This window comes from Pseudopipra pipra, chromosome 2 (genome assembly GCF_036250125.1).
Source record: "Pseudopipra pipra isolate bDixPip1 chromosome 2, bDixPip1.hap1, whole genome shotgun sequence".
NCBI classification, from domain to species: domain Eukaryota; kingdom Metazoa; phylum Chordata; class Aves; order Passeriformes; family Pipridae; genus Pseudopipra; species Pseudopipra pipra.
In genome coordinates this window covers 3,890,822-3,905,762 of record NC_087550.1, presented here as the reverse complement: position 1 = coordinate 3,905,762, position 14,941 = coordinate 3,890,822, and the positions used below count along the sequence as shown (strand labels likewise).

The following is a 14,941-nucleotide window of genomic DNA, read 5'->3' as shown; positions in this document are numbered from 1 at the left end:
TCATTCGTGCTTTGATCTAGCAAGTAAGTGTTTCGACCCCAAATGTGTGCTGTGAGAATCTCTCTGTCAGTCACTCAGGACCTCTGGACTCTCAGTAGCCCCTGAGGCTGAGACTCTGCAAAGACTTGGTCATGTGAGTGACTCGATATAGTTACGGCTCAGGGCCATTCCTGTGGGTACAGTCCTTCTGTCTGCAGATGTCATAGACTGGAAAATGTTGTAGATTGCTGAAACTCCTGGTTTTTTTGTTTTTGTTTTTTTTTTTTCTACCAGGAGCCTATATGGTTTCTCAGAAACTTCTGGAATGATAGAGTGTACTAGCCCACTGGACACGTGGATGCTGGGGGTTTTCTCACCCCCAGAAGGCTGTGACATATAACCGTGTGGTGCCAATGTTCCTGGGATGTGGGGTTTAAGAAGTTGTGCTGCTGTAAGAGCTCACAGCTCTAAATCTTGAGGCTTTAGGATAAGGCTGCTTAAACAATATTGCCAGTGTGGAAAGAATCACAGGCACATGCCTCTTCATAAAGCAAGCTGAGGAGTAGAAGGACCTCAGCCTGCTCCATACATTCTCTGCAGGGGGAAGAGAAATCAGGACCTGAATCTACTCTGAAGGCCAAGATCTCTTGAGCTTTCCCTGGAAGTCAGCTTCAAAGGAAGAAACAGTTAAAAGGATTTGAGAAAAGAGAGACATGTGCCTGAATGGTGGTGAGTGGAGCTGAAAAGTAAACAGCCTGAGTTATGGGGAGCATTCTCAGATGGTGCTTATAGCTCGCAGCCAGTCTGTTCTCTTTTGTGATGGCCTGAAAGAATTTCAAAGCATGACGTCCTGAGTAAAATTAAGAACTTGGTTAATTGCAAAAATCTATGAGTAATGGTTCTTACTATCAATTCTGTGATGTGTGCTGGCTGGATTCTGAAGCCTTCTGTAAGAAAATTACAGCGAATGGAGGGGGCAGGAGGACGCTGCTGGCCCAAGCAGATTAGAAGGGGGCATTTTATTTTAGAAGACCTCACAAAGTGGCTTAACTCCCAGCAATGTTGTGGTGCACAGCATGCAGGGAAGGTACCTTGGAAGTGGCTTCCCTTTCCAGAGTGTGTGCCACGAGATGAGCAGTGCTAGGGAAGCAGGCAGCCCTGCTCCCTCATGCTGCACCTCCTGTGTGGCTGCGTGGAGGGAAACCACCTCACCTCACAGGGATGTGTCAGGTACCCGTACTTGTCAGCCTGGTGTCCCGAGGATTTATTAGAGGAACACCTGGAAAAGGAATGTATCCAGTTTTGTTTTCTGGAAGGGCGAAGGATTTGGTCGATTCGATTATCCTTAATTGTTTTTCTGGACACCTGGGTTTCCTGGTAAAACACTGTTTGGCTTTCTAACAGCCAAAGAAGAGGTGACAGGCTGCAGAGGAAACAGGTGTGAGTGTTAGTCACCTACAGCCACAAGGCAAGGAAATGAGTGCCTTGCCTCCTCCTTGCAGCCAAGCAGTGAGCCAGGCTGGCTCTCCAGGTGGCCACATGCAATGCTCATGTTTAAAGCTACAAGGAGCGGGGAGAAGGCTAGGAAATTCCCTGAGCACTGAAGTCCTGCCTAATGTAGAGCTTTCCCCACTGAGCTTCCCATTTAATTTAATTTAAATTCTCTCCCTTTGGTGCTCGTGCGTAGTGCAATGCACTCTGCTCTGATCCTAACTGCTGGATGCTCCATATAAATCCAGGCACTGCATCCTCACTGGGTCCTTTGCATGCTGCAGCTTCTTGTTTTGAATGCTAAGTGGAGGCAAAGAGGAAGTGTGACCCTGTGAGGGAGAGGCACACAAAATTGCTGCCTGTATACTAAGATGTTTCATTTGTGGGTTGCTGTTTTTTCATGTCTCTTTGAGATGTGATTGACAGAGGTTTGATGATTGACAGATGGTTGGTGATCAGTTGAGGTTTTGTGATTGGGCAGATGATATCCAAGCGGGCTTGCAATGTGCTATGAGCTCATGCAGAAGCCTGGTGGTAAAATCTGATGATTTAGTGATGTCAGACAGCATTGTGTTTGTTTGTTGATGTTTATGGTTTTCCTTAAAATGGTGGAAGAAGAAGAGAGACTTAAACTTGATTGAAGCAAATTGAAATATAAATTTGAAGCCATAAATTCGTTGGTTTTGAATTGAATCTTGCGATTCTGTACTCAAAATACAGAGTTTGGCTTCTTGGTGAGAAAAGTGAAATTTAGTTTCCTTAAAAACTACCTCTCACCCCCAACTGGGTTATGAAGAAATAGCTATTTACATAATAAGCAATTTTTTTCCTGGTTGGGGGTGATGAGTTTCTGCCTTCTGTGTGTCTGAGAAACAGAGATGCCTCAGCAACACACATCAGTAGAATAGATGGTTTTTGCATGTGATACCCACGTGGTATGATGTGGGGGCTTCCTATAATTACCCTCTGCCTGTTGAAGGGGAACGGTAAATTGGTCCTTTCAGACCCAGAAGAACCCGAGACTGATTTTTTGACAATGCACTCAGTATTTAGGAGTGTTGTCACCGAACCAGAGGCACCACAGGATGTGCCCACTGAAAGAGCGCTTCAGAAAACCAACGGCAGTGGTCGAAAGCCATGCAAGATTGCTCACGGGAAGCTGAGAACAGGGAAATGGGGATCCTTGATGTTGTCTGCTTTTCCCACACTCTTTCCCCACTTTCCTCTCAGGCCAGCTTTGTGAAGAACCACATTTCTCCCTCAGGGAAAGTAACAATTTAGCACAGCGGGGAAGAAAGAGGTTTTGCGATGTGCTGCATGAAATGATGCAGTATCGCTCAGCCAACATCTGGTAAAACGTTCTTAAACAGCCTCATCTTCCTGTATCAGCATTTCTAACATCAATAATTTTATTGGTAATAACCAGTAAGGTCTGAGATTTGTTGGAGGAGGATGGATGGCTGCATTTGGGGAGAGAATCTAAAGGGCTTTGAAGGATGCTGATAGAAAAATGCTGAGGCAACTTCACAATTACTGAGCTGAGAAATCTGCACCGATTTGCACTTCCCAAATTGTTAGGAAAACATGAGAAAAGCTGTCTTGAGAGTATTTGCTGGTGCTTTAATGCCATCAGATTCCTGAGAGCTGGAGAGCTCCCCAAGTGCCACAACGCAGGGTAAATATAAACCTGGCTTAAATGTTCCTCCTGAAGCTCCTGTGGCTGTCCGTGCTGGTGACGTGAGGTGCTTTCTCTTGCACTCCCTACAGCCCTATCCCAAATACCTTTGAGGGAAGCTCTTCTCCCATTCCTATCTGGTAGCTCTGAACAAATCCAAGCCAGTCTTCCAGTCAAAGTCTTCCCAATCCAGATCACACACCTTTCCTTCCACCTGAGCAAACCTTTTCATTTTTCCTCCTCTGCTCAAAACTTTGATTGTCCTTGCATTAAAAAAAAAGACACCTTGATAAATCACTTCATAGAGTTAAAAAAAAATTATTTTCACCCCGGAAAGCGGACCCATGTGGAAACTTCTGCACAGCAATGACATGAGATCATCTTTCAGCTACCAAAGTGATGTGAAATAGCAGCCTGCAGCTGTGTAAGCAAATAGAGCAGCATTACAGGAATCCATGCAGAGCTCAGTGGTGACCTGTGGAGTGGTTTCTGGTCTGCTCTGTCCAGGCAATCTGCTCAGTGCTGAACTGGATAGGAACTCTGGTTCTGTTTCCAAGAGCAACAAAGCTGTGAGATGGTTCAGATGAAAAAAAGAAGATGATGGGGGTGAAGAAACTTAACGTGATGCCAACATTAATATCATCTGGCCTTGGTAATTGCCAGAGATCTCCAAAGATGAAAGCCTTCTGCTTCCTTCAGTCTCCGGCTGTGACCTCCTGTCCAAGTTGCTGGACTCAACTGGTGATGGTCAGAAATGTCCTGCAGCATTTCCAGCTGTGGGAACAGGTGGTGATGTAGCCAGTGTGGTTAATATGGAGAAATTAATTCTGAACTGGGTTGTAAGATGCAGTGAAGGAGAATGGAGACACAGGAGAGAAGACCCACCACTTCTGTACCTTAAGCCATCTTAAATCCCTCAGAGTTCTGGGACTGTTTGAGGTTTCCTGTGTTACACAGAGCAGCCTCCAAGCTGCTCTATCTAATAATAAGTTGTCCTCTGAGCTATACCCCTCCTTAACTTCACCACCATCCAGGCTAGACTCCCAGTCTGTCTAGTACTGATAATAAGGATGGACTGCTGGGAAAACTGGTGTCAAAAAGGAAGGCTGGTCTCAGCTGATGAAATTAAAGAACAAGAAGCTCAAGCCTCTTGAAATCCCTTCCCACCTGAATTGATTATAAATTGTTGGGAGCAGATGGTCTGCAGCAGGTTGAGGTCAGTGCAGCTTCTATACAGGTAAATCATACAAGTGTACAGAAGTTCTTCAGCATGTCAGGAGAAGCAGTAAAAGGAGAATTTATGTTATTTTTCAAAAATTCCTCAGATGAAGCTATGCAGGAGGCCTAGTGGCCTTGGTTTGAGGAGAAAGCTAAGTTATCGATCATCAATAAGTAAAAAGAAAATCAATGAAGTAGTTTTTCAGTCTAAGACAGAAAAAAAAATAATAAAGAGACATATCCCAAAGCACACTGTAGCACAGGTACTGTTTAAAAAGTATTGCAGTGACCTGGATAGGGACAAGAACATGACCAAATTCATAACTAGTACAGGTGTTTCTACCTACTTATGTGTGTATCTGGCAAATAATATACATCAGCACATATGCCCCATGGCATCAATAACATTCCTAATTTGGGGGGTCAGGTGGTCTCTTTTATGTTTTAACATACATGTTGTTTACTTTTCTAGGTGGAGATCTGTCAGAGTAGATTTTTTTGCTTTGGTTCCTTGAGTTTTCCCAGTTAGAAGTAAGTGTATCAACTTAAAAGTGTATCTTTTTTTTTCATGGCCAGCTTTTCTCCATAAGAAAGAGTCCTGAAAAGTGGGTACACGAATTCTGGATTTGTTTGCTTCCTCTGGAACATTGTTCTGTCATTGAGACTCCTTTGGCAGAGGAGGTTTTTTGTCCCTAGATTTCACAGAGACTATTCTGAGTTCCCATTCCATTTAGGGAAGAATTGTTGAAGTGCTTCATAGACTGTCTTTCTTTTCATGTGCCAGGGGATTTCTGAGGCAGTCCTGCTCTCTCCTGCTCTGTGAGACACCATGCCACAAGTCCTGTGGGCGTTGTAGCCTGGACTCATGTGATGGAATAATCTAAAAAGACCAGGAGATGAAGTAATTTGGTAGCAGCTGAAATTCCTGATAGGAGTATGAGCTGCTGCATTGGCACTGGAAGTGTAATGATCTTTAAGTGCTCCAGGATCCTGAGTAACCTTAACTCCTCATAAAAAAAGCATTCTGGTGACCAGTTCCATGACAAGAGAGGCATGATTGCCCAAACATGGGGCTTATTGCTGAAGGCAGAAGTTCTGGGGGCTAAAAGACAGTGTCTTAGTATTGATGAGAGACTGCTCTGTTGGTCTGGAGAGCAAGTAATATGGCACAGCTTATGTCTGTTTGGCTTTCCTCTCCCTCCCTCCCTCCCTCCCTCCCTCTCCCAGACCCCAAACCGGGTGCTTTTGTACATGCTGCCTTGTGGGAGCTGTTATTCATCAGGCCCCCATCTGAACCATCCTGGGAAAGCATCACTGGCCTGTGAATAAATTGTCAGGGAGCATGGTGACCATTGAACAGTACTGGTGATAGTGGGGTCATACTGGAACCTGTGCCTTGGCCCTGGTAATTTGTGAGTCACAGATGGACCTTCACTGTCTGAGAGCAAGCAAGGTTTGTAGGAGGAAGAAGGTCATAAAATAAGCAGTGACCACACCACTGAGCTCAGAGAGAGAGGAGTTGTCCCACAAATCTCAACCTGCTGCATTGATTGCATTGCTTTTTTGGAGTAATGGATAAAGTGATGGATTTCTCAAGTCCTGACCGCCCAAGTATGTGGATAAGGGCATAATCAACATCTCTGTTAAACTTGTGAGCTCATCCAGTAGCTACTTTGTGTAGCTCTGGAGTAATATGGAGCAGGGTTTGTTTTCACAGAGCCAAGTGACTCCAACTTGTGTTTATGGTGCCTCTACGGGCAAAGTGAGCCAAGCTCTGGGACTCAGCTTCCCAGTCTGTGCATGGGCAGTGAGTACAAGCTGGCAGTGAATACAAGCTGGCAGGGAGGCAGTCAGTCTTGAGATAACATGCCCATCATCTTTTTAAAACAGTATTTGTACACTAACACTGTTCTTTGACGAAGGGGGGCTATCAGCTATTAAACATCTAAGTTTAGCTTTGTTGTCCGTTTGTCACAGAAGTTTTCTTTTCTTTTCTTTTCTTTTCTTTTCTTTTCTTTTCTTTTCTTTTCTTTTCTTTTCTTTTCTTTTCTTTTCTTTTCTTTTCTCTTCTCTTCTCTTCTCTTCTCTTCTCTTCTCTTCTCTTCTCTTCTCTTCTCTTCTCTTCTCTTCTCTTCTCTTCTCTTCTCTTCTCTTCTCTTCTCTTCTCTTCTCTTCTCTTCTCTTATCTTATCTTTTCTCTTTTTTCACATTTCTTTGGAGGAGGAGAATCTTGGCTGAGTCTTCACTGCTTCTCAGTTTTGGGAAGGTGAAAAAATCGTGGCAAGAATGCAACTGAAGCATGAAAGCCTGCAGAAAAAGGTGGTGCAGTCCCACTGTTACCAAACTGTGTATTCTTACACAGACATGTGAAGCTGTATTGCAAAGCATTTTTAGATGCTGGAATAAATATCTAGTGCTGACAGAGAGCCTGCCCTGTGTCTGGAGATCCACTCTCCAGTGCACTGTGCTCTTTCATTTGTGGTGTCTTTGAAGTGAATTCATGTGGTGGTGTTTGTCCAGTCAGTACCTGAAGGACTTCAATTTTTTTATTTTATCTTAAGGGTAGGTGGAAACAAAGAGTGCCATATGCATATATAAGGTGGTGACATATGAGATTTTGTTGCAAACCTTCAGAGAATATAAAATCAGGAGCTCGCTGCACAGCCCTGAGGGCAGCCAGGAATATTTTGGCTGGCTGAAAACCTGGTTCTTGGTCACTGTTTGCCCTCTGCTCAGTCAAATCAGAAGTGTTCAGGTACTGAAGCGTGTTGGTTTTTAATACACTGAGAATGACCAAGAAACCAAAGATTTTCTTTATTCCTGCCTGAAGCTTCCAGGTAGCTGTGTGACTGTCTGTCAGTTCTCTTGGTAGAGACTTGTGTTGGCTTGTTGAGAGGCTGCAGGCACCTGGATAGTTTAAGTGGCAATGAAGTGTAACACCCTACAGTTGTTTGGTGTTGTTGAATATGAAGGAGATGCCCTCACCTACTGACATCATTGTGGTAGCTGCTGCAGGCTGGAGCCCAGCCTGGGTAAAAAACCTGCTCAAGAGGAGAGAGAAGGACGTGGGTGGTGAGCCTGTTCTCTGTGCTGTGCCACGTGGTTTGCAGAACACAGTCTGGCTTTTTTAAAACCAAGGTGAGCATGTCTGTAGGAACAGCCATCACAGCAGCTACTGGAGCTCAAGAAATCTAAGAATTTTTAGCAGGCAGAGATGTTTTCTTTCTGCACCTCTCTGAACTCACCTGAGTACAGCTCAGTAGGAATGCTGGACTGGGCATGTGCTGCATTGTGTTGGTGTGCTTCAGAGTTGCTAGCAGGACCTCAGAGACCCCAGAATAAGGTTCTCAGTTTGAATGCATTCCCTTGACTATCAGACACAACCATCTCTGGTTCCCAGAGACCCCTCTGCTCCACTCAGTGATAAAAGCACTTTTTAACACCAAAGCTGCTGTTTTCCCACGCCTGTTGCTGTCATGAGGGAGGCTGGTCTCAAACAATAGCAGAGGAATAAAGAATGGCCTCTCTAATCGATATCCTGCCTAGACGCTGAGTCAGGTGGCTCTTTAAAATTCCTGCATTGTTCCTGATTTTTCATTTGACTGGGGTAAGTTTTTATCTTTAAGGAAAGAAAACACACGGGACCAACTGTCTCTGCCTGCTCCACCATTCCCTTCCCACCCACCCCCACTCAGCTTTGGTGTCTTTGTCCCATGGTAGTCTCCAGCAGTGAGGGATATAGATATGGCTTGCTAGTTTGGACTTGGAGCCCAGTGTGATGTGCTGTGGTTAGAACAAGGTGACTGGTGGTCTGAGCAGGGCTCCCTAAGTCACATACATCTGCAAGGCTTTAGAGAATGCAACCTTTCACAACTACATTTCCACGTGGGCTTCTGTTTATGTGATTGGTCTTAAAATGGTCAGAAGGCAAGGCAGGGATGCAGGCACAGGTTTCCGGAAGATTTCTCCATAGCTGAGTGTTTGGAGCCCTGGCAGGATGCTGAGACAGTCTGTGCATGAACAGACATTTGGAAAATTGACAGAAGTGATATTTGCTTAAACAAACTGTAAGATCCTGTAGCTCAAGCTCTTGGATCCATCTCAGCTGCACTAAAAGCTCTTTCCAGAAGGAGAATGGGGCCAGAGGGGCTTCCTGAAATCTCTGAATCTCACGGGGATTGTGAGATCCTTGCAGAATTCTGTTTGGGGTTTTCATTCAGCTCCTGTCTTCCCTGAGTATCACCCCAGGGTTGCTCTTAACAGCCTAGACCAAGGCAGGGGCAACTGTGGCTTTGCTCCTTCACATAACCATGAGCCCTGTACCAAAGGCTGCAGAGAAGAAAGGTCAGAGACATCCCCAGGATTTTCTTCAAGGCTGCAGGGTCCCTAGGAAATATTTATGGCTCTTTGGCACTGCTTGTCTCCTGCTGAAAGGCCTCAGCAGAGGGGGAAAGCATGGTCCTCACTGTGCCACTGGGCAGGAACTCTTGGAGCTGGGAAGGGAACTGGTGAGGGTTACATTTGCGCGTGTAGATACGAGATAAGAGCTGACCTACCCTTCACCCCAAACTGAACTCTCTGAAGCTCAAACAAGGTAGACAAGCGCTTGTGAAAGTGCTGGGGGGGGAAGCCTGCCAGACTGGTGAGTGTGCTGGTCTTGCCTGGGGCTGGGAGCACACAATGAATGGCTGTCCATGGAGTACTTGTTAGGTCCCTGAGGAACTTGCTAGGCTCTCGACTAAAATGCTGGAGGACTGGTGCCACAGAGGAATCAGCAACCAGGGGTGCCTGTCAGGTGCCAGCATGAGGAGATTTTTTTGTTCTTTACCTTTCCAGAAGTGCTGAAGTTCTGGAAGAATTCTGCGTTTCTAGTGGCAAAGAGAAGGAAAAAGTCTGCTCAGCAAAGGCTCATTTCACAGGCTGTGGAGCACCATCAGCAAGGGAGGAAGGCCAGCTGGTGGCAGGATCACAGGTGGAGGATGCTCCCCTCACTCCTACAGGCCTGCTCATGTCTGGAGTCGGGGAGGATGGAGGGCCCAGCAGTTGTGTGCCCTGCAAAGAGGGCACCAGGGGAACCTGGCAGCTGAGCTGCCTTCTCTTGTAGGTTAGAGCATCTGTGGCTGTTCAGAGCCACCAAGGATGTGCTGGCATGAAGGCCCTCATGATACACATCTGGCCCACCTCTGTGGGCGCCTCCTGCCCATTTGTTCTTCAGCACCTTTTGGTTCAGGGATTGCATTTTTTTCCCTGACTGGGGGCAGGGCTGTGTTTAAAAAGTAATAGAACAGAAAAGAATCCAAAGCAGGACAGACCCCCAAGGTTCTCAGCGTGGTACTTGGCAGAGGCACATTCCTGTCTTCGGACAAAGCCTTTGTCCTGAGGGGTGAGGGTGGAGGGAGAAATAGAAATTACAGACAATGGAGAAGTCATTTCAGATGAAATACAAGATATTTGAGCATAACCTCTGACTGTTGCTTTCAGACATCCCTACAGCAATGCACATAACACACACTGTCAAAGGCTCTTCCCACTGTGTGAGTATAAACAGCGCAACATCCACATCCAAGTGTCCTTAGACAGAGTTCCTGTATTGGAAATCTCTTTCTTCTGGGAAAGAAACATCTCCCTTTAACGACATCCCTGAGTGTTTTAGTCTCCTGGGAGCCTCAGATGTGTTTTGCACAGCACAGGAAGCAGCGCCTGCCAAAGCAAGCACGGCACGGCACGGGGAGGGCTGGCCTGGCCCTAACACCGAGATCTCACCCCTAAATCCTACGTGCCTGCTCTCCCAGGAGTGAGCAGGAGGCTCTGCCTCTGCTGCCTACTGCTTGCAAGGTGCATTGGTGGGATGTGTTTTTGTATCGGATCTCAAGGAGCTGGGACAGGCTCTCTGTGCCCCGGTGTCTTTATGAAGGCTCAGAAACAGTAGTCATGGATACCTCAGGGGGTGTTTTTCAGCAAGCACACACCAAGAAGAAGTGACTCTTCTCTCTCTATGAGTGTAAATTCAGGGTGCCAGAGGACTGGCAAGATGCAGCTTGCCTGGTTGGACATAACCTCACACAGACAGGGACTCCCTGGGGGTGAACTGAGCATTTCTTTCGGACCTGGGCTTCTGTGCTGAGGCTGCTGGTAAGGACTTCATTGGCATCAGCTGGGAAAGAGCACAATTAAGACAACCACACCTGCCCCACGGGAATATAAAGGAGTCCTTTAGCTCACTGCAGTGGTTGTGGGGTGTTGCTGTGTGTCAGAGCTTGTTAGGAGTGCTCTGGCTTTCCAGAGCAGTGTTGCTGGAACCACCAGGCCTCAGCTGTGGAAGCCCAGGCAGTGGGAGCATCCTTGGCACATGTGTGGATCCTTGTGATGGAGGTTGTGGAGGAGGTTCCTGAGTTTCAGGTTGTTTTGAAACACTCTGGTCAGCCTGTGGCCACTTGGGCTATCTCTACTGTTGCCATGTGGAGTTAGTGATCACCAATGGCAAGGATGGAGCCAGGATGTTTGGGCTCTAACAGCATGATGTGATGTGGCTCAGGCTGCACTGCTTCTGTGATTCCAGCTCGGGTACTGTGGCTGCACAAAAGAAAAAAATTTCTTACCAGCTTCTTCACCTTCCTCTGAAAACTCGGTGAAGGTAAAGAAGACTGAAGTCCTAATCAAGCTCTTAGTCACAGCAGGTTTCCCAAGCCTTGGGGCTTGCCTTTTGCAGGGGGCCAATCTCTGTGGGGTGTATGCCTGGCATGCTGCTGGGGGCTCTGCTCTGCTCCAGGCAGCATGTGCAGATGCTTGCCTGGAAAAGCCATCACTTCAGGCAGCAGATCTTTCCTCTCTGGGAGGGAACGGTGGGGAGGAACGAAACTACCAGGGTACACCTCCATCAGCGTGTTTGAGCAGCAAAAAATCTCTTTAGTGCTCACTAGGGAACCCGGGGGGGGGTGGGGGTGTTCCATAAGAAAAAATTTGTTCCCCGCAGGCCTGAAGCTGCGGCAGCTTCCAGCAGAGATGAGCTGGGCTGCGCAGACGGGAGGCTGTGCCCTGCTGAGAGAGGGCGAGAGGTGCTGCCTTCCAGGGCAGCAGCTGGTGGGAAGGTGTCTGGGCTGCTCAGTGTCACGGACACGCGGTCGGTGGGGACGCGAGGGCCCGGCTTCGGCCCTTGTCAGCGGCACCTCGTTGACTTTTTAGCGCTCCCTTATCGTGTCCGCGCTCACCTCGCGGCAGCGGCGCCGATAAAATGCCATCGCCGCCCTAATCTCCCCGGGCAGCTCTGCAGAAAAACTGCTGCAGAGCACGGGGGGCTGAGCCTCCTGCAGGCAGAGGCCAGCGTGGGACTCCGGTCCAGAGCGGGGTAACAAAGGAGCAGCCCCAACCCCGGGCGAGGCGAGGGCGGGATGATCTCCGCGGTGCGTGGAACACCGGGTGTGTCGGCGTGACCGGCACGGCAGCACGTGAGTTCTGTGTTGGAATGGGGCTTTTCCGTACCTAAGCCACGTGAAGTGCTTGCAGGATGTTAGTTCCCAGAGCCATAAACTACAGAGGTAAGGTAATGGGAAGGAATCCACGGGTTTTTTTGTTGTCTTTCTTTTTTTTTTTTTTTTTTCCCCAGTAATAACTTATATCTCTGTCTTGTTTCTTAAGCACCTAAGTAGTTCTGGTACAAACCTTAATTATCTTTAAAAAAGGCTATTATTTTTCAACATATAACTTTTACCTACCTGTAGGCCCATGGCAATTTTTAAAGCTGTTTTTAATTTATTTTTTTTTTTTTTTAATAGGCAAGCAGCTTGCAGAGAAACACTTGGAAGAGTCCTCTTTATGGGTTTGAACTCTAAGGATCCCTGAATATAAAACAATAAGCAACAATTGAGCAGGTATGTAATTTTTGGAAACTGTATCTGGTGCCAAACTGGTGTACAGTATCATCTTGCCACTACAGGAGAATAAGGAAACCTGACATTGAATTGGCTGGAAAGAAGAATTTTCCGTCTGAGTGAGAAATTTGGATGTTTAAGAATTTTATTTTTTTTTTAAAGGATCTTAGACTTAATGTCCATCTTCCTGAATTAGAGAGAAAATCAATGATGCTAAAATTCCTTGCTGGAGAAAAACTTCTAGATTTTTTTTATCAAAGAACCTGGGGTCAAAGTCCTGCACTTTTTTTCCATGGCTGAAGATTTGACTTCACTGGTCCAAAAGAGAAACTTCACTGGTCCTAACGGTGATACAAGGGACTTCTTTAGAGGAAGGAATTATAGTCAACAACAGAAACATGCAGTGAAATCAATGAAAAGTTTCAATCTGACTTGCTGTTTTCCTTTTACATCTTATTTAGAAAATAGGCTCATGCAGCTCTCAGCATATTCTTTTTTCCTGGGCCACAGCTCTAGTCAGTACTATGTTATTCATTGAATGTTATTATCCTGTATCTCTTATATAACACCAGCCTTGCAATCACCCCTGTAATCACTTCTACACGCTGCAAACTTGCAGAATGAAATAAATTCCTTCTGCACTCCCTGAGTCACATTATCTTTGCCAAGTTCTTACTCTCCAGTACTTGCTGGGATACCTCAAAGTTGATTTTCAACATCATAATCCAAAAGCTGTTCTCACAGGAATATACAGTGTTGCCCCAGTCACCTCTAGGAGTCTCTTACTTTTTACCCACCACTTTTTTTGGTCTTTCCTGTGCTTTTGAACTGTTCTCCTCTTATGCTTTCTTTTGTTTCTGTCCAACATCTTGTACTACCATCTCTTTGTTTCGGTGTCTCCCCATTTCTCCAGTCTTCCATCATCCCCTACCAACATCTGGAACTCTGTGTGGGAAACCCAGGCCTTTTCCCAAGACCACCCCTCTCCCTCACCCCCAGCACTTCTGCTGTTCTCCTTGACAGTGACATTCAGATTACCACACATTTTGCTGTATCCAAGCTCTGTCTTGCTTATGGACCTGTAAAATCTCACCATTTTTGCCTCTAAGACCTGACTTTTTGCCTACACTCTCTGATTGGAAAGCTCAGTTTTCCTCAGTTAGTGCACTGCTGCTTGCAGTCCCCAGCCTCCTGCTTCCCAGCTCCTGTTGCCTTACTCTTTACCTTTATATTCCTCTTCTGTGGCTGTGCCATCAGGTCTCAGTCTCTCCATCGGGACTCTGTGTGTCCCCATCTCACAACTATCTGCTACCCCTCCCACTTGCCATCTTCTTGAGTGATGTTTAACCACTGTCACCTTTATGCCTCTTTCCAAGCCTTCAAATTTTACTTTCCAGCACTTCAACTTTTTTGGTTTTGTTTTTTTTTTTTTCCTTGACCCTGTTCATACTAGGCAGGATCAGGAGCACAATACCTTGAAGACAGTGAATACCTAATCCCCCTTATGTATGACATGAATACTGTTTGTCTGCCCACCTAGGAGTTTGGCAAGGGAATATTAAGGTGTTTGTGTACCAGTTAGCTCTTTGAGACCAGGGCTTAGGTTCCCAGCACTGCTGATGCCACCTCACCTTGGAACTCTGTGGTATCTGTCAGTAAATGTTCCCAAAATCTGCCTTTGGTAGCAGCCTGAGGGGCTTGGTATCTAGTTCTTGCTTCAGTCCACTGGGATCTGTGAGCAAACTGTCCCTCTGCCTATTCCTCTGTCAGGGTCTGATGTCCTGCAGGTTTTCAGAGACGACATGAGAGATCAATTGGTGCACAAGGGCTGCTGGAGAAGGTTAAGTGATGTAGCCAGGATCTAAGACAGGGAGGTAAATGACCAGATTTAACTTCCTCCTTTTCTTGGAGGATGGGAAACAGCACCTAGCCCCCTCATCTCTGAAATCCAGTGTTTGCAGAGATGGCAGCAGCTCTGATATTGAAGTTTGGTCCGTGGATCAGCAGAGCACGGGAAATAAAATGTATGTAATGGTAGGCTAAGCTGTTGGGGTGGTAGACAGTAGGACTGTGCTTCCATTTATGTCCCTTTGGTAATCTGCCCATGGAAGATGAAGACTTTACATTCATGCTTTATCTAGCAGTCTGGTTATTGTTCTTTGAAATTTTAAAGAGCTTCCTTGTCGGGTTTGAGTGAATTTCGTTCTAGAATCTGCTCCATCCTGAAGGGCAGAGCTATTTGCCCCATACACTTGAGGTCAAACAGAGAAAGTGTTGAACTTGACTTTTTTCTTATTTCTTTCCCACATTCTAGTGAAATATCCTAATTAGTGACCTACTGGGCCACATCACCACTGTCTTGACTTACTATTTTTTTTTTGCCTTTTGTGTGTGTGTGTGTATTTGTTTTGTTTTGGTTTTTGTTTTTTTTTTTCTTTTCCTGGAGTGCTTTATGATAACCCCCTCTCCCTGCATTAAGTACTTAGACCAGGAAAGACAGCAAGGTGGTAAGTCCCATTTTCAGGTGGATCCATGTGCTACAGATTGGTATGAATTATCAGTGTCCTTATGAAGTCGTGCCCTTCTGAAGTTGTGCTCCTGGCCACTGTTTTCCCATGGACATCCTGTGTGACATCCCTTTAGGGGGCTGGTATTTGCTGGTGCTATTCTAGGGCACCCAGTGCCAGCCACCTCCACTCTCTGCCCAGTG

At 46.2% G+C, this 14,941-nt stretch overlaps 1 protein-coding gene across 2 annotated transcripts in view; it reads left to right on the top strand.

The window, feature by feature from the left end:
- Positions 1-14,941, top strand: part of GJA8 (gap junction protein alpha 8) — a 45,912-nt gene that overhangs the window by 9,241 nt on the left and 21,730 nt on the right. For both annotated transcript variants that reach the window (XR_010427063.1, XM_064643298.1), the window contains 2 exons: positions 580-708; positions 12,136-12,231. The gene's annotated coding sequence lies outside the window, so the exon portion shown is untranslated. The remainder of the gene's footprint in view (positions 1-579; positions 709-12,135; positions 12,232-14,941) is intronic.